This window comes from Cibotium barometz, chromosome 24 (assembly GCF_041138505.1).
Source record: "Cibotium barometz isolate CiBa-2024 chromosome 24, ASM4113850v1, whole genome shotgun sequence".
Lineage (NCBI taxonomy): Eukaryota > Viridiplantae > Streptophyta > Polypodiopsida > Cyatheales > Cibotiaceae > Cibotium > Cibotium barometz.
Window position 1 is genome coordinate 29,342,293 of NC_141069.1, and position 19,361 is coordinate 29,361,653.

The following is a 19,361-nucleotide window of genomic DNA, read 5'->3' on the forward strand; positions in this document are numbered from 1 at the left end:
TGTTTAGCATTCATTGCTATCAACCATGGCCTACCTAAGATAATAGGATAGCCTTCTCCTTTAGCTGGCAGAACATACATATCCACTCCAACTTTGATTCCACAAATAATAATCTTTACATTTCTACACACTCCCACACACTTCATCGACACATTATTGGCCATCTTTGCCTTAAACTCTGTTTTATCGTGAACTTCCAATCCTAATCTGTTCATCATTTTCTCACTCATTACACAAACTTGAGCACCTCCATCTACATACACTTTTTGAATTCTTTGGCCCTTGATGTATGCCTCTATCACAGGCAGAACATCTTCATACTTCTTGGCTTCTACGGAGCCCATTACCTTTGTAGTGCGAGTACTCACCATCTTCGACCATTGCCGCCGCATCTTTGGGGACAAATGAAGGAGCTGTGGCCAAGTAAGCTTGGTTCCTTGGTTGCACACATCCTCGATCAAATTGTACGGCTCTTCTCTCTCACCAAGGGGAAAATCCTTGATGGTGATCTTCCTTCTTGTACTGGATCTTTTCTTCCTCTTCTTTGCATCCTTTGACGTACCTTCTTCTTCCATCATCGCACTGGCTAGTGGTCCCATCACTTCTTCACTTACTCGTGCCTTCTTGATTGGCATCACCTCCGGTTCTTTCATCTTCTCCTTGCCTTTGGCTTCAAGTAGGATTACATTGACTGCCCTTTCTTCAGCCACTTCCGGCAAAGGTGGAATTGCCGCAGCTTCTTGTGGTTGCCTTAATACTTGAGGCTGAATGACTAGTGGCTGGGGTTGAGCAGGTGCTTGGGGCCTGTCTTTGGGTGGAGTCACTTGTCTTCTCGGACCTCTTCCCTGGCCATTTCCAAGATGCCTCCTTGGGTGAGGGCAGAAATACATACCATGCTCGTCTTCTCCACAATTGTAGCAGAAATATTCGTGCCTTCGCGGTGGTTTGCGCGGTGGCTGAGCATTTTGCACTCTTTCTTCATTGGGGGGTTGAGCTTGCATCCTAGATCCTTAAAACATATTGACAGATAATTCATTTAATTGATTTGTTACCCTTCGCAGTAACTCCAAATGTGGATCCGCTGGCGCCGTAGGAGGTGCATGCGATTGCTGCTCATTCATTACTTTAGCAGAGGGTGGTGACTCCCTCCTCATCACATGAGCTTGAAATTGTAGTTTTCGATCTTTTAGCCTTGCCCACTGCATGGCTTCTTCAAAATTATCTGGAAACTTCCCTTTTACCTTCTCCTATAAAGATGGAGATAGTCCAGCCAAGAACTTCTCTTTCTTGAGGAACTTAGGGGCTCCCTCTCCTTCTGGTAGGCATGTGAGTTTGCTGAAGACGTATAACCCCAGAGCAGATCACATTTTGGATGATGAACAGATTATACTGCCAACGCAAGGAACTATGGAAACTCGTCCAGATTGTATTTTAGAGACTCGAGAAAGAAGCCTTCGAAATCGAGTGATTAGAGAACATTTGGTCCAGTGGAAAGATTATCCAGTTGAAGAAGCGACTGGGGAAGATGAGGGATTCCTGCTGAAGAATTATCCAGAGATGTTGCCGAGATGAGGACATCTCGAGTTCTTTAAGTATGGGAGGATGCAATATCCCAAGATATTTTGTAAAAATTACCTGACTCTGGAAATTTTATACTTTGAGTTATTTTATTAATAAAGATTATTTTTCTTGAATTATCGTATTTTTGAGATTCAAAATTGGATTTTCTGAGTGTTGTAGACTTAATTTCCCGTAAAAATTAAGTCCACAGCACGTATTTTTAATATATTTTGTATTTAAATAAGGGGAAGACTATTTTTGTGTGCTGGAATGTTCTAGAAGCATCTAAATTGCAAAAAATAGAATTTATACTGCTAAAAATAGGTGTAATTTGCCAAAAATAGATGAAAAAGTGCAAGAAAAGCTGGAAACTTGGGGAACAAGTTTGGGCAAGCTAAAAAAAGCAGCAGGAGGCTTCTAGAATCAAAATTGCACAATTTTGAAGTTCTCCCCCCTGCCTGCTTTTTCTGCTATTTGTGGAGTGCCCAGTGCCTATAAAAGAAACAAGACCCCTCCCCCTCATAACTCAATTGATCTTGTTGAAGTTCTGAGGCTCTGCAAGCGGTGGCCTTCTCCCCCAAGCTCTCCATAGCCGGGTATGCTTTCCCACCTTCTCTCTCTACCCTCTCCCTTGTTTTTTACTATTGATTGGTGTTGGTGCATGTGTTGTTGTGCATCCATACCCTAGTTCTTGTCTTGTTTATGTAAGTCTTGTTGATGAAGGAGAGCTAAATCCATTAGCTACTCCCATATCCCAAGATCTATGATGATGTAGATGCAAACCCTAATCCCCTGTTTGCTTTATTTCTTGCTTTTTAGGACAGCAAGGGTTACTTTTTGATGCTTTTTGTATTTATATGACTCCAAAATTCATGAAAAATTAGGATCCTAATTCCTAGCATCTATATTTTTTGAAAATAATTTTTCTTGAATTTATTTATTGGTAGAAAATTTATTATTAATTTTCTAGTGTCAAAATAGCCTGTTTTTGACTATTTTCAGTAGTTTTTTATTTTTCCAGACCTTTTTTCATAGCCTAAAAATTCTGAAAACATTATCACGTCCTCTAACTAAATTGTGCAATTTTCTGTGATTTTTCTGAAATTTTTTGATTACTTTTAACTGCTAAAAAAATTCATTTACTATCTGAAAATAGTGAAAAGTGTGTATTTTTGCCTAAAAATAGAGCAAATTAGCTCTAAAAATAGGATTTTTGAATTCTAAAAATAAGGGGATGAAAATCCAAGTCTTCCTATGTGTTTTGGATGAATTCTAACTAGTTTATTTTTAGTATTCTCTTTTTGTGGATTTTTCGTAGAATTTTCTACATTATGGCACGTACTCGTAGAGCGGACGTGGTGGTAGTGGAGGTCGTGGTGGCCGTAACGACATTCCTATCCCGCAAGTGCAAGTTGTTGACCCCGAAGTACAAGAACAGATGCAAAACAACCAAGAAGAAATCCTGATTGTTCAAGAAGCAGTAGCAAATGAAGTAGTAGCGAATGAAGCGGTAGCGACAGCGCCAGTACCAGTTGCTCCAGTGCAACCGAATCTCATACGAAATCAGGTTCCAGTAATTTCAAGTTGTAAATTTAAATTGCACGCATGCATAAACGAACGCTAGAATTTCCAATAGGATTTCCGAGAATCGAACGTCAAGTTTTGGTTTTTCCAAACATGAAACTACAAGTATATGTTTTCTTGCATAAATAGGAAAGTAAACTGTTTTCCAAAAGAAGCTGTTTGTTTTCAAGTTTGTTTGCAAATAGAGTAAGAAAAGATATGGAAAGAATATGGTAAAGTTATGGCAAGAAGATGATGAATTCTGTCATGTCTATGACGAGGAAAGGATATGAATTGATATGAAATCTGCCATGTCTATGGCTAAAGAAAGATATATGATTCCGTCATGTCTATGACGAAGATGAGAATATTATTGATTATGGTTTAGAACAAGGAGTTGAATCCCTACTCTCCTATGCTCCTTTCTCCCACTTGCATGTGACTGAGGTCCCCATGAAGTGGATGAGCTGTTGGTTTTTGCTGGGCTAAGAGACCAATGGTGCAAAGAGTGCCCCCCAAGAGATGATCACCACTTTGGAGGGGCGGAAAAGCTTAGAAGGGCTATGAGCGTTAAATTTTTCGGCACCCGTAGAAGAAGGTTTGAGTTGGTCCCTTGGTTTTCCTATCCTAGTTGCGGGTAGCTTTAGGAGAGAGGTCGGATTCTAGATACACCGACTAGATTGAAAGAAAGATGACTGTACTGAAAAGTCTGAGGACTATGTTGAAAAAGTCTTGTGGAGACTATGTGAAAGAAAGTCTGAGGACTATGAAATTGATTGAAATATTTGATGATTTGATTTGATGATTAGTCTGAAAGAGACTAAGACAAGGAAAAGAATGTTTTTGTTTTTAAATGAACTGTTTTACTTGGTCTCTGTATTCAACTGTTTTCAATTGATTGAAGGGTTGATTTAATGAATGAAGTTTGGAAATAAATAAGGAAGCTGTTTTTATATATTAAACAGTGTGGTAGCTTAGTTCACTAAAAAAAGAAAGGGTGTGTGCGGGGTGGAAAGTGGATGATTGGTTGCCCCAACGGCTCCTTCAATGGATGGGTGGACTCGATTAGTCGAGTAACTTTCAAACAATTAAAACTATTAAACATTGAAACATGGATTAGATTATTTTTCTTTATTCCGTGACTAAAAGTCCTAGAGATACAACGGCTGTGCCTCAAACATACATGAGGAAAAAAGCATTGGATTAAAGGGGCAAACTGTTAGTCTAATGGCTGTGCCCTAAAAAATGGGAAAAAAGCATTAGATAACCCAGTTATGTCAACAACTAGCGTTCCTGTCAAGACCTTTCCTGAAGAGTTGAACAAAGGCAAAGGGAATTATTTACTCTTCTTTATAGCTTTCGACTGCGAGATAGAGCTATGCTAGGTGTCAATGGTTTGTATTCCATGTCTTCGTTACTAGAACTGGAATGGCATCCGTTGGATTACCACTTTTAGCTAGCCGACTACCCATCTTAGCTCGTTCCAAACTGGGTGGATCAAGGTGTCTGTGCTAGGCCGAGACGGGTTGCTCACATCGCAATCCTGATGGAGCCTTGCTGACAAGATCTCATCTATTTAAGCACCCCTCATTCATTTTTCTTTTGGATATCAAGTACTACAATCATGTTATTATTGCTTAATATACTAGTTTGCATAACCTGCCTTCGGCGGGTCCCACAAACTCTTACCACAGGCCGCTTTGTGACCAATGCCACACGCCTTCAATGGACCCACCCTTCTCTCTCTCTCTCTCTCTCTCTCTCTCTCTATCACTCACCATTTCTCTCTCTCTAATCTATTTCCTCCCTCTCCCTCTCTCTTTATCACATCTCTCCCCCCATCTCTCTCTCTCTCTATTTCTCTCTCTCTATCTCTCTTTCTCTCTATTTCTCTCTCTCTCTCTCTCTAATATATTTCCTCCCTCTCCCTCTCTCTCTATCACATCTCTCCTCCCATCTGTGTGTGTGTGTGTGTCACTCATCTCTCTCTCTCTCTCTCTCTCTCTCTCTCTCTCTCTCTCTCTCTCTCTCTCTCTCTCTCTCTTCCCTCTCTCTCTCTCCCTCCCCCCCTCTCTCTCTCTCATTCTCTCTCTCTCTCTCTCTCTCTCTCTCTCTTCCTCTCTCTCTCTCTCTCTCTCTCTCTCTCTTCCTCTCTCTCTCTCTCTCTCTCTCATCTCTCTCTCTCTCTCTCTCTCTCTCTCTCTCTCTCTCTCTCTCTCTCTCTCTCCTCCCCCCCCTCTGTGTGTGTGTGTGTGTGTGTGTGTGTGTGTGTGTGTGTGTGTGTGTGTGTGTGTGTGTGTGTGTGTGTGTGTGTGTGTGTGTGTAAGAAGAGGTGGGTTGGTTCCCATTTCATTAATACTTAAAAAGTGCAAAACGACCTTAGGCCCACATACAAAGATAAACCTAGAGTAAAAACCTCCAAAGGATATACATAAGTAACAGGGAGATACAGAAACATAACTGAATCAGGGGATATATACAGGCGGTATACAAAAGGCTGCAGCAGTAGTGGTGAGGGAAACAAGGTCAAAAGGCCAAGCTTCAAAACCGAGAAGACAAAGTCCTCCCAACTGCAATATCCAGATACACTCAATCACTCTGTGATAACCAATCTGTATCTAATCTATATCCGCGCCGCTGCCCAGGATAGTGGGTATCCTGGTCCAAGACCCTGAATCATGAGTGTCATCCAATCTGCCAAAATAGACTCCTGAATCTTCAAAGCGAGTGCAGCATCTCTTGATGACAGTAAAAATAGACCAAAGGAGTCACATTTATCTATGTCTAAGATAAATGTAATAGGAAGGAGCCAAGCTGTAAGTGAATCTCTCCAAACCAACCTCCCAATCCCCAAGTCAAAATCAGCCAAAAGCTCACTGGCTCTATCACCAACTAAATCCTCCAGTCTCTTCTGAACGTGAAGATAGAGGGCATCAGATCTCATCTCAGGGTCCCAAGTGGCACTCCCCATATACTCTGGATCAAAGTTAAATCTGTGAAAGGGGCCAATACTACAGTCAAGAAAGTGCAGGCCCCTCCACCTAGAGTCTTGCAGGAGAATGATGTCGCACAAGAGCTATCCTGCCCTAATCCGCTGGTGCGAAAACCTCCAAGGTCCATCTCTTAAAAAATACTTTGGTAACATAGGAAGAGGAGGAACTGGAAACTGACCACTGCCAACCACAGACCTCCAGAGGACCGTCAGCCATAAGTTCTCAACCCGTAGGCCCAACAGTGTTGCGTGATCCAGAGCTAGTCTTTTCTGACTCGGTGGTTGAGGAGTCAAGATCTGAGGTAGGTGCTATCAGAACTGCCTTTTTCCTATACACAAGTATAGGAGGGTGCTACTGCTATTGTCGAGTGCCCTGACTAGCACCATCTCTATCTTGAGAAGGAGGCTCAAAATGCTGTGGGCTCTGTTGCTTTCTCTGAGAACTATGGCGACTGGCATGCCAGGAAGAGTCTTTAGGGAAATCCCTCATGAGATGACCCAAAGCCAAACAAGAGAAACACTGATTTTGCCTGCCAGTAATCACCAACATCTTGTCTCTGATAACACCCTCCCACTCATAGGAAATAGAAGCAGGGAACACCTGAGTAGGAGGGGTGGCCACCTTGATGGAAGGAACAGACGATCCCACATCTACAGAGCTCGGGAAAGGGAAGCCAAAGATAGAACCAAAACTTTGAAGCACTGAGGCAACCCTAAATTATGCCGGTAGCTCTAGGAAAGATAACTACACTGGAAACCTGGGAATCTGATGCCTGTCATCGAAGGTAGAGACCTCAAAATCCAAATACCAAGGGGTACCAAACAAAATCCCGTATTGAATAGGGAAAGGGCACTTGGTAGTGAGAGAGTGAGCCCCTTCCATGGAGAGGAAAATCATAATAAACGAGCCCCTGTCTAATGGAGTAATGCTCTGTAATCGCTCTGAAGGGATGAGGGCTGACTGAACCCAAAGTCTAATAGAATATTTGTAGGCTGAATGTCCAACTAGATGTCCAATGACACCGCGGGACGCAAGGGTGGCAGACAAATCTGTAATATCCCTGCGAGTGTCTGCATAAAACTCCACCGAGATGTGCGCTTATCAAGCCATACCCTGCCTGAACAGAAGGAAGAAGAGGACAAGAGGGAAGGGGGGGAAAGGAACAAGGAGAGAAGAAGGCAAAAAAAAGAAAAGAAAACACGGAGCGCGAGAGGAAGAGAGTGAAAAGGAGAGGGAAGAAAGGGCGGAGCAAAGGGGAGGCGGGGGAGAAGATGGAACAGACGGGGAAAGGGGCGAAACAGAGGGGGGAAACAGGGCGAAAAAGAAAGGGGCAGGGGAGGGTCTAAACAAAGGGGAGAGGGCATAGAGGAGAGGCAACATAAATGGGAAGAAGAGGGGGAAGAGATAGGAAGAAGAGGGGAAAGGGGAGAAAGAAGGGGGGGGCAAGGGACGGGAGGAAAAAGGGGGGGCAGCAGCGACCAACAAAAGGAGGGATAGGGGTGACGGGCATTCCCTCTACTAAAGCATGAGTGTTAGGGGTTAACTTTACCTAAGTTGGAATATCCGAATTCTATGTATGTGAATGATCCTTTTGGGTAGTTGCTTAGGAATTCGTGAGAAGGGAGAGATATGAAGAGATGTAGTTAGTTGATCATGGGAAGGCGCATAACGGATATTCAGAATTGTAGAAGATGAGAAAGCGGAAATGTAATCCCTTACATGATTATGATATAAATGAATTCTGATCATCTGTTCAGGATTACTGTATGTAGTGGATTTTCTGTATGATGTTTCGTATTCCGTTTTACTATTATGATTTTCTGCTTAAGGGAATGTCTTTGTGCTAGTGTTTGTTCTTTTATGATATTTCCATTACCAAGTATCAGGCATTTAGTGCCCAGATACACATTGGCGATCCTGCGGTGTTCGTATACTCAGCATTGTCTTGTCTTTGTTGGGTATGGGGTTGTGTTGTGCTGTGCTGTTTGTGTTTTGCCTGAATGTCAGATAGGGCGAGGCACACTAGTCCCATTCATTTCACGAGGGCACAAGCCAGGAAGCGCAGATATGACAGGTCGGAAGCTTCTAGCAGTGGAAGCGGTGATGCTGCGGAAGCGCCACCTGTGGCAGTTACGTCGGTTTCTGCAGAGACGGTTGCAATTTCATCCATTGAAAAAGCCATTGCTGGAAATTGGAGTCTAATGGTCATCAATCAAAGTCTGGTTGTCTAAATTGGAAAATCAAGAGTTTGTGTGGCAGAACATGAAGTAAGAATGAGATTCTGATTTTCTACAAATCTTCCAATACATAAATATTATTCATGTGCATGATATTCGTCATTGGAAATCTTATGACTAGTTTAAGCAGTCTTGTAGTGTGTATGGTTTGGATCCTGGTACAGCACTAGGCTCTCCTTGCTATATACCTATTAGATCTCGCGTTGGTGTGGTGCACCAATTGCGGGCGCTTAAGCATGTTCATCATAGTTCCAAGTTGAGATAATGGGCAAAAAGAAGAAGAGGAAGTGTGTCCTATGTCTGATGCATGATCATGGTCACAAGGATTGCTATCTGCATGTTTGCCAGCATTGTTCACAAAGAGGTCACAGGAAGAAGTATTGTCCATTGCTTCTCGATCAGAAATTTTATGATATCTTTCCTGCCATATGTGAGTCAAAATCTATCCGCAAGATCAGGAAGTTGCTAAAGAAGCTCTCAAAATATTCAGATTTGCTTGATGATGCAAAGTATTGGCATGAAAAATATCATAGATGTGATCAAAGATCTTGCCCACTTCTTTGGGAGGTCTTAGAGCTTCAAAACAGGGTTCAGATTTTACAATCAACATATGCGCTACATGAGGATGAGGATGATGGTAATTCAGATTTTGATGCTGCTCATATGGATGCTGATGATAGTAGTTGTTTTGCTGATCTAGATGTGTTTCTACATGATCAGATTATTGATGTATCAGATCACATTATATCCAACAACAGTTTCGAATATTCAGAAAACAGTTTCAAAAATTCAGCTTTGTCTGAAGACTATCCAATGCCTATAAGTTCCGGATGGTTTCATCGACAGCTTGAGAATCAAGAGGCTCTATTATCAAATGGTGATGACGATTCAGAAGCGGTTTGTTTTTTAACTGAAGATCAGATTTCAGAATCATATGATGTTTGTGCATGTTATGCATTTGCACCTTCATTTGCTATTGATGTGATGTGGAAGCAAGAGAAGAAATATCCAGACTCAGAGTTTGAGGAACCTGAATTTCGACATCCTTACAATAAGTCAGGTTTGGGATTTATTTCTAATCAACTTGAAACAAGTAAGTTGGAATCAAGTCAAAGCAATATCGCTATTATGTTTCCTGATTATGAGAAGGTAGCATCTTTCATGTGTGATTATGATGAAGATGTTGAGGAGTATGCAGCAGCAGATGTTCATCTTTCAGATCCTACTGTTTATAATCTTGATGTTCAAGTCGATGCTACATTGGGATGTGAAGAGGAAGAAGAACACCTCAGAGAACATCTAGAAAGCATAGATCAGTCTGAAGTTCAGCACAGTGTAGAAATTTTAGTAGATCATTTTGAAATGCCGAAAATGAGCAGAGGAGTGGAAGGAAATGTTCAAGCACAAAGCCAACCGACAGCAGTTGACATGGTCATGTTGGAAGAAGGAGGACAGCATGAGGAGCAGCCCAAGAGCCAAAGAAGCCAAGAGGAGCACTCACTTTCCCCGAACCATATACCAAGAAGACCCAAAGGTTTGCAAGATGCTGATGCATTTGAATCCATTCGTGTTGAAGAGCATGTGTCAACTGATATCATATTTCAGAGTTTTGGGGCTGATATGTCTGCATTCCCAGATCAGGAAGTACAATCTGAGTATCAGACAACTCACTCTGAATATCAGGAAGTGTATTTTGATGAGCAAGTAACTAAATCTGAAGATTGTGGAGTTACTGTTGATCGTAAAGAGACTAAATATGATCAAGGGGTTGAAGAAGCATTCAACAAAGTGTTGGAAGTTTTTGAAATTCTTCAAAGAAGGCAGAAATCAGTTTTTGAAGGCCTAAAATCAGTTTTTGAACTTATGAGGTTATATTTTAAGCAGTTTTGGATGCTGAAAGTGAAAGTTATGATATTGAAATCAAATTTTCAGGTTTTCGTGCCTGAATTTCAGAATTCATATATTCAGAATTTGGTTTTGCTGATGACTAAGGTTGAATCAAATGTAGTTCCTGTTTGTCATAATGGTGGGATGCAAAGGATGAAAGCTGAGGCTGAATGGAAGAACCACGGGAGCCCAAAGACCCTGAAAGAGTTCTTACAATACCTTTACTTCATACCAAATATTCTCCAATACTTGGCATGTGATCCACAACAGGATCATAAACAAATATCAAGTTTACAACTACAGGATTTGCATCCAAATCCAATTTTGGATATTCCAGAAAATTCAGTTTTCAATCAAGAGGATGATTTAGCATGGTTTGATAGGTTGATTGCAAATGATGGATTGCCTATCCATGATGATAGCTTTGCAGAGGTGGATACAACATGGTTTGATTCTTTACTGGAAGAGGATATTCATATTTCATACCAACATATTCAGGAAAATCAGTTTTCTGATGTTCAGAAGTGTCAAATTTCAAAAATTTTGAAAGTCCGTAAAATGAGGAGATCTGCAAAATCTGCCAATAGTATTTATGTTGCAGATGCTGGAGCATCATTGCTATATTTTTATGGATGTGGGCTAGTATCTTATGCCTACAACAACGTACTCATTGATGCATGGTTCTATATCTTTATTCTTTATGATATGCATTGGTGGAAATTGTATCTTATGATTTCCTATCCATGGAATGTTGATAAGAAATGGTTGAGGATTCAAAGGCTGCAGGGGTTTTGCAGACTAAAGATGATCCGCCGAAGCTGTTGGAGCCGGTGGTGTTACCTCAGTAATTTTAGCGTTTTTCTAGTGTTTTAGGATTTCCAGTTTAGTAGGATTTTGCTTTCAGTTTGCAGTTGTGTTTTTTGAAGCAATGTAAAGACAATGGATGGTTTGATCAGGGATTTATGGGTCCGAGTCGGGTTTTCTCGAAAACCCAACCACCGGGCTGTGCCATGTGTTAGGGGTTAACTTTACCTAAGTTGGAATATCCGAATTCTATGTATGTGAATGATCCTTTTGGGTAGTTGCTTAGGAATTCGTGAGAAGGGAGAGATATGAAGAGATGTAGTTAGTTGATCATGGGAAGGCGCATAACGGATATTCAGAATTGTAGAAGATGAGAAAGCGGAAATGTAATCCCTTACATGATTATGATATAAATGAATTCTGATCATCTGTTCAGGATTACTGTATGTAGTGGATTTTCTGTATGATGTTTCGTATTCCGTTTTACTGTTATGATTTTCTGCTTAAGGGAATGTCTTTGTGCTAGTGTTTGTTCTTTTATGATATTTCCATTACCAAGTATCAGGCATTTAGTGCCCAGATACAATGAGTTTTACCCAAATTTAGATTAGCATGTTATTTGATAGTGAATTTTTAATCTTCAATCCATGAAAGTTAGGCTTCTTGAAAAAAAGCCCTTTTTGTATTAGTGTCGACCGATATATGGAAGTCAGGCTTCTTGATTAAAAGCCCATTTTTGTATTGCTCTCCTTCTTATTACCTCACGTAATATTTACCCAAGTCATACCTTCATAGACTTCTTTTCTTCAAAAACTGGTTATCAAGCATAAAGTTTAAAAGTGTCTTCATGAACGAGATTTACCCTCTTTTCCCTTTAGGATTTATTTGCATGGCCTTAGCCATCAATTTTGGTGTTAGTTCTACTTTAAGATGTTGTTTTTTAGACATTTTGTAAGTCGTCATTATTAAGTCTGTAGGCATTCAATTGTAGTAGTAGGAGCGCTTCATATCTTGTAATCTAAGTATTAGTGTTTAGTTGAATTTTTCCATGCTTTCTTTGATTACGTTGGTCTCCCAGGGTAGAGATCATTCCAAGTTCTAGAGTGTTCTTACTTCTCCAAGATCCCCATTCATAGGGACTTTCAAGCCTAATGATTACTATTTATGCCAGGTAAGGTTGTGCGTCAAGGATTTAGCATTCTTATTTCTGGAGGTCAAGGATTGATGGAGGCTCCACCCCTTAAGCCCTCTTTTTTTTTTTAGTTACAAAGATGAATTAAGCATGGCTAACTCCTCGAAAAGATATTAAGATCCAACACTGATTATGCTTTCCTCAATTTATGTTTAAACAGGATTATGCATCCCCCTTAGATTTATATTTTTCTTTTTCTTCATTTCATTTCAAGATTAGCAACCTCACCTTTCTCCTACCCAGTTTTTCCCAGGTTATAAACTCAGGGTAGCCAATCACAAGACTATGTATCTATCAATTCTAGGAAGCATATCATGGACTAGATCTTATGACACCTTTACTTTTCATTATGATATGTTCTTACATTATTCCCTCACAAGCATGCCCAGGTGATTATCTTTAGTCCGCATGCCGACGATTTCATGCTCTACGATGACTTCAACATCGTTAGAGGAATTCTCTATTAAGATTCATGCTACCGTATCTTTACTTCCTACATAATGTCATGCCTCTAGGCATAAGCTTTTAGAATACATTTTATAAGTAGGTTTATGAATAGTACTTAACCTCTTATCTTTCCCATTGTTGCATATTCTTGGTATCTATTTAAGCACAAAGAATGTCATAAAGAGTGTTTTAGGCATACATAACCAAGATCCCCATTTCTCAACGTCATGAGCTTATGTAGTAGAAGCCCTATGCTTCAAACACTAAGAAGAAGTGAAATGTCCCACGCTACTTCCTATGGTGCTTCCTTGACACCCAAGAAGAGACCTTTATCAATGCATCCAAAGCATTCCAAATTTTATAGACTTCCTTTGGAATATTACTTCAAATTCTTTACAATTTACAACTCTCCAACAAGATCAGGTCTTAGGACATAGCTATGCAGTGTGTACTAATCTCAAGAATTGATCCTTTTTATTAAAGAACATTACGCCTATAGGAATAAAAATATGTCAGGCAACATCTTTTGGAAAGGAATCCATAGTACCAAAAGGTTAGCTCTCATACACCCTATGCATGATACCTTCACATAGAGGATCATGCACATACACACCCAATTTCACCAGGACATGACAAGGGCTTAGCGAGATTACAACGCATGCCAAATCTTTGAATGACACACCCATGTGCATAAACCATTCAGTCATTATGGTGTTGGTCCTATCTTGTCGATATACAAACTCAGAGTGACATTGTACTATTACCCAACACCATATAGATTTGCGTATGCCATACACACACATGTAAACTCTTACACATATACACACACTTCAATTTGATTCCTCTTTACTCTATTATGTAGGCTAGGAAAAGAAAATATACTAAGTCAATATTTGATAAAGTGGGGGAAGTCCCATTCCTTGCCCCATTCCCATTAAAAAAGGAAGGGCATGGTAAACTTGTCAAATAGTTTGTCAAAACCTTGCATGTAACATATCATTGGATAGCTCTTGAAAAGTAGAATCCAGATCTATAATGTCCAACAAATTTGGAGTTAGCATGTTCAAGTTATGGACGAAACAAGTTTATAAATTGATTCCCATTTTGTGAGATTTTTTCCACTTTATCTGATATTGACTTTACTCATAAACTTCAATTGAACCCTCTTTCTCTTTTGGCTAGAAAACATCAGTTATGGTGAACTCCTTTCATCAAGAAAAAAAAATGTATTGCATCTTCTTCGAGGGTTGGGCAGCCTATACACATGTTTCAATTTTTCTCTTCCTATATGGACTAAAAACAGGTGTCTTATTCTCTTTCTCCTAGCAGGGCATTGATACTACTTTCTCTTTCTCTGTAGGCTTTCCTGGTGTGCTACCTCATGGACAGTGTGGTCACACATCACAGACTAACTTGGTGACGGCTCTCAATAGAGGTCCCATACATGAATAGATTACAAACCTACTTGCTAGGCAGAGAAGCATTATTATGGTCTCAAGTCACAACATGGTGGTTAGATCATGTCCCTCTAAAGCATCAAGTGCTGGCCCAATTGTGGTAGTGTGGCAATGCAACGAGTTTATTCAAAGTTTTAAAACTTCCAAAAAGAAGGGGCTACCCAATGATATACTCAATAATTTCTCTCAAGGATGGTAAATTATAGCCATTGCATCCCAGGAGACAACAACCCATTCCTTTAGAGCGCATCGTACAAGAGTACATGACATGAAACTCTTCATATAAGAGCACTGCACAATGTTTTACTATAGCAACAACGCATAACGTGCAACTTATTATATAGGAGAATTGCACAACATGATTTTTCCTATCAATAATCCTACCTTCTTCTTCACATAAGAGCATGTATTCACTCAAAGTCTTTGTTGAACCTCCTAGATGCAGGGCCTATTCAGCCATAGTGAACCCTAGCACTAAGGGAAGGAAGTAAATAGAGCTTACACGTGCTCACATAAGAGCATACACAAGACCTTTCATCCATTTTCTTCCAAGTTTACAAGACAACATCAACAGTAATGAAACCAAGCACTAGGGAAAAGAAGCAAAGACTTTCATACCCACATGAGATCATTATAGCTCACAACCTTGATCCGCATCGGATCACTATTTGAGAGACTCGAAGGCTCTTTACACTTGTAGGCAAGTGGTGGAGAATCAAACCTCGCATCCAAGAGGATAAACCTCTATCCAAGCTCGGGGGACTCTCCCCTCTCCGGTGCACGGAAGCTTATTACATCAATGTGAGAGAAGTGATAAATACATACACACTAGACCACTCGAATACACACACACATGAGATGCCAAAGCTTATTCCTACTATCAAGCAACTCCACATTAGCACTTAAAGAACCCCGTTCCCAAGCCCAATGGTTCACTTCTCAACCCCAATCACTGCTACTTCAAACAAGCTTTATGCAAGCTTTAATGGAAAGCTTGAAAATTAAATCAACTCACACACACTTCTCAACCCCAATCACTGCTACTTCAAACAAGCTTTATGCAAGCTTTAATGGAAATCTTGAAAATTAAATCAACTCACACACACTTCAAATCAAGCATTTAAGCACTTAGGAACTTCAACATTGCTATGTCTAAGCATGTTAAAGAACCCACAAGCTTTAATGGTGAGCTTACTCAAACCCATGAGCTCCACACTTCAAGATGGACTTCACTCATACAAGAAACAATAGAGAAGGAGATAAACATCTTCATTACTTGATAGAATAGAAGAGCAATGCTCATACAATGTAGAATAGAGAGAGGGAAGAGCTTCACCACGAAGAGGGAGATGGGAGCTCTCAAGCTTCTCCAATATGTGTGTTTTCCAAATGATGTCCCAAATCCCTAACTTTTCCTCTTTTTCTCCCAAACCCTACTTCCTCTTCACACTAGGTGCCCAGCCATTATTTGGCCAAAATGCTAAAAAGAGTTCTACATCATGAATACAAATTGGAACTCTTATCATGCCCATTTGGCTACTCTGGGAAATCTTACATGTGCTATTTTATGGGCAAGCTCCCAGGATAAACTTATAAGTGCTTTTATGTACCATTGATCTGCATCTTTAATGTCCCACTGATCTACATTGGATCACTCCCCCCTTTTGAATCCTGAGCATCCGCGCGAAGGGCTTTGTCATGGATGGATTTTGTTGAAGAGTTTTTGTGGTTGTATAGAGCTTTTTGATGATATACCTTGGGTTATTCAAAGCTCTGATGGCTTGTTGGAAAGAAAGGAAATAGATTTTGAAGAGGTTTTGTAAGCTTGTTGAACTCTCTTTGGTCTTCATCCTTTGTTGGTCATGATGGAGTAGGTGGATGAATTGACTTTTTCTATCTTTGGAGTTCTTGCGGTAGTTGAAGCAGAAGAATTGTGAGGAAAAGCCCAAGCTATGACATCACCTTTGTTAGGTGGCATTGAAGGTCGGATGTACATGGACTGTAGTGCTTGTTAGTGTGTTGAAGGATTGACACTTCCATAAGTGAGATGTTTATTTGTTTCCTATTGAGTGTCAAAAGCAGTAACTCCCCATTCTTGTAAATTGTGAAGGTTTTGTTTGTGTCTTTTTGATGACCTTTGTATGCTTGTCCTTTTGTTGGTCATCTTGTGTTCAAGCAATAGTACACACCAAAAGATGAAAACAAAAAAATTGTGTACTGCATGCAACATTTATCATCACAGAGTAGATAGAACTTGAAGCTTTGGGATTGATACCTCACTCATTTGCCGGCTTGGTTGCCCGATTCTTGACTCTTATGCATACCGACAAGTGTTGATTGGTAGCAACTTGGACTTTTTTTGTTTGTGTCTTGGAGTACATAGATATTAAATTGTCGTACCTTGGGTAGTGAACCTTCTTGATTGAGACTTTTTGAGTTTGATTCCCCATTGCAAGAAGTTAGTAAGTGCTCCATTGGCAAAGTATCTCATTCACCATTTTCTCTAAATCTTCTTCTTCCAGACCAACAACACTTGAACATTGCTTAGGGATCCACTTTTGAACTTTGTTGAGTGTAGGCTTTGAGGAGGTTTGTTGTCTTTTAATAGCAACACACTTTTTAGGAACCCACCTTTGCTCTTGTTTACCTGTTATAGCTTGAGATATAGCTTGAGACAAAGGATTGAACTTTGAGATTTTTGGCACCCATATTTTTTTGCATGTCAAGATTTTTGGCGTGGTAACTTCATTGCTTGGTATATTGTGTGCAGCAGCTTCTTTTGGCCTCCATTGCTTTGTATACCTTTGTACTCAAGGTTGGTTTGCTTTAGGGATGCTTTTGCTTGGTTTTGTTTGCACCAAGGATTTTGGTAGCCATAGTTGAGATTTCCCCTCATGATAGCCCTGTGTTTTTAAATGAGAAAACACAGGGGTGCGTGCTTGGCTATGCTGTGGGTCTCTCTCTCTCTCTCTCTCTCTCTCTCTCTCTCTCTCACACACACACACACACACACACACACACACACACACACACACACACACACACACAAGAAGCTCTCTTCCTCGCTCAACACAGACACACAGAGATGGAGGAAAAGTCTCTTTTCTTCTTCTTCTTCTTCTAATAACTCAACTCTACATAAATGAATCTACATCAATAATAATATGGGAAGGGAGAAACCCTAAAAACAACGGTGTGATAAATCTAGAATCTAAAACTGGCTAAGTGGGTATGCCAGCTGTAGACGGTGTGTAGTCATCCTCCTCATCATAAATGAGTATCTCCAGCAGATCCCGTCAGTCACACTGGCTCTAGCTAGTCGACGCATAGTCGGTGTAGTCGACCAGTCATCCCGGTGGGTCACCCCTCGAGCTTGATATTTCAACACTCTTCTCTCAAGCTTGAACCAATGTCCTATATTCCCATCATGCTCCTGAACCTATGCTGCTTCTCTGCTCCCAAAGACTTTGTAAAGATATCAGCTACCTACTCATGTGTATTCACATACACCAAATCAATCTCTCTAGCAAGAACCTTCTCCTGTATGTAATGATAATGAACTTCAATGTGTTTTGTCCTTGCATGAAACATTGGATTGTTTGCTAGCTGTATACTGCTCATGTTGTCACAATACAGTGTCACAGGCTCGTGCACATCATGTTCCAAATTTGACAATAGCTTGCATAGCCAAGCTATCTCACATGCAGCCATTGCTGCTTCTCTGTACTCTACCTCTATGCTAGACAAAGCAACTGTTGGTTGCTTCTTACTACTCCAACTCACTGTTGCACTTCCAATGCTAAAAACATATCCACTTGTGGATCTTTTGTAATATATAGATCCTGCCCAATCTACATCAGTGTAACCAAACACTTCAATTTCAGCTCCATATTCATAAAATAAACCATAATTCAGTGTGCCCTTTTCATAACACAATGCTCTCCTTGCCGCATCTAAATGTGGCTTTCTTGGCACCTGTATGAACTGACTCAACACTCCCACATCATGACACATATCTGGTCTGGTCAGTGTCGTATGAATCAAACTTCCAACCATTTTCCTGTACATAGTTGGATCTTCCAATACATCTCCCAAATAAGCTCTTAGCTTCACATTCTTCTCAAGTGGAGTAGACATAGGCTTACATGCCGTCATACCATATTTTTGTAGCATATCTAGCACATACTTTCTTTTTAATAACCATATACCCTATGATGTCCTTATCACTTCTATGCCCAAGAAGTACATCAACTCTCCCAAATCTTTCATGTCAAATTTAGTCCCAAGCACCTTCTTTACATTTGCAATTTGAATCTTATCGTCACACGACCAAACCTGCATCTGTTTTCTTCACATACATAGAGTAATCAACATTGCTAATCACAAATCCAATACTCTACAAAAACCTGCTTATTCTATCTATCCATGCTTTGGGTGCTTGCTTTAAACCATACAAAGCTTTCTTCAACTTACACACGTAACCTGGAAACTCTGGGTGTACATATCCCTCTAGCTACTCCATGTAAAATTTGTCCTATAACTCTCCATTCAAAAAAGAATTTTTCACATCCATTTGATGTAAATCCCATCTCTTTGCAGCCGCCATAGCAATCACAGCTCTCACAATCACCATCTTTGCAATAGGGCTGAACATTTCCTCAAAATCTATACCATATGTCTGGGCATATCCTTTGGCTACTAGTCTAGCCTTGTACCTACTTATTGAACCATCTGCATTACGTTTGTCTTATAGATCCACTTACATCCAATTGCTTTCTTCTCTTCTGGTAGTGGTGTTAATTCCCAAGTAACATTATCATCAAGTGCATTCACTTCTTCATCCATAACAACATCCCATTCAGGTATGCCAACAGCATCCTTAAAACAAGTAGGCTCAATGTCCTGCACAACCTTAACCATATATGCATAATGATGCACAGAAAGACTATCATACCTCAATCTATTAACTAGATACTTTATGCATGAAGGCCTGCGCACCTCTTTACTTACATCCTGCACTCTTTGTACACCAGGTATGCGAACAGTAGGTATTCCAAATTCTTCGTCCAAACTTTCATTACCACTTGAATGACCTACATCAAAAACATCCAACTTTTCCTTTCCTTTTGCTGAACCTGTTTTACTTCCAACACTTCCAACTGATACATTTGGTGAGCTAGATCTCAATCTATCTGACCATGGATTAACACTCTTAGATGGA

The 19,361-nt window shown here is 40.3% G+C and overlaps 1 pseudogene; it reads right to left on the reverse strand.

Moving 5' to 3' along the window:
- Window positions 1–17,626: 17,626 nt before the first annotated feature.
- Window positions 17,627–18,295, reverse strand: LOC147625146 (secreted RxLR effector protein 161 pseudogene; annotated as a pseudogene).
- Between the last annotated feature and the right edge of the window lie 1,066 nt (window positions 18,296–19,361).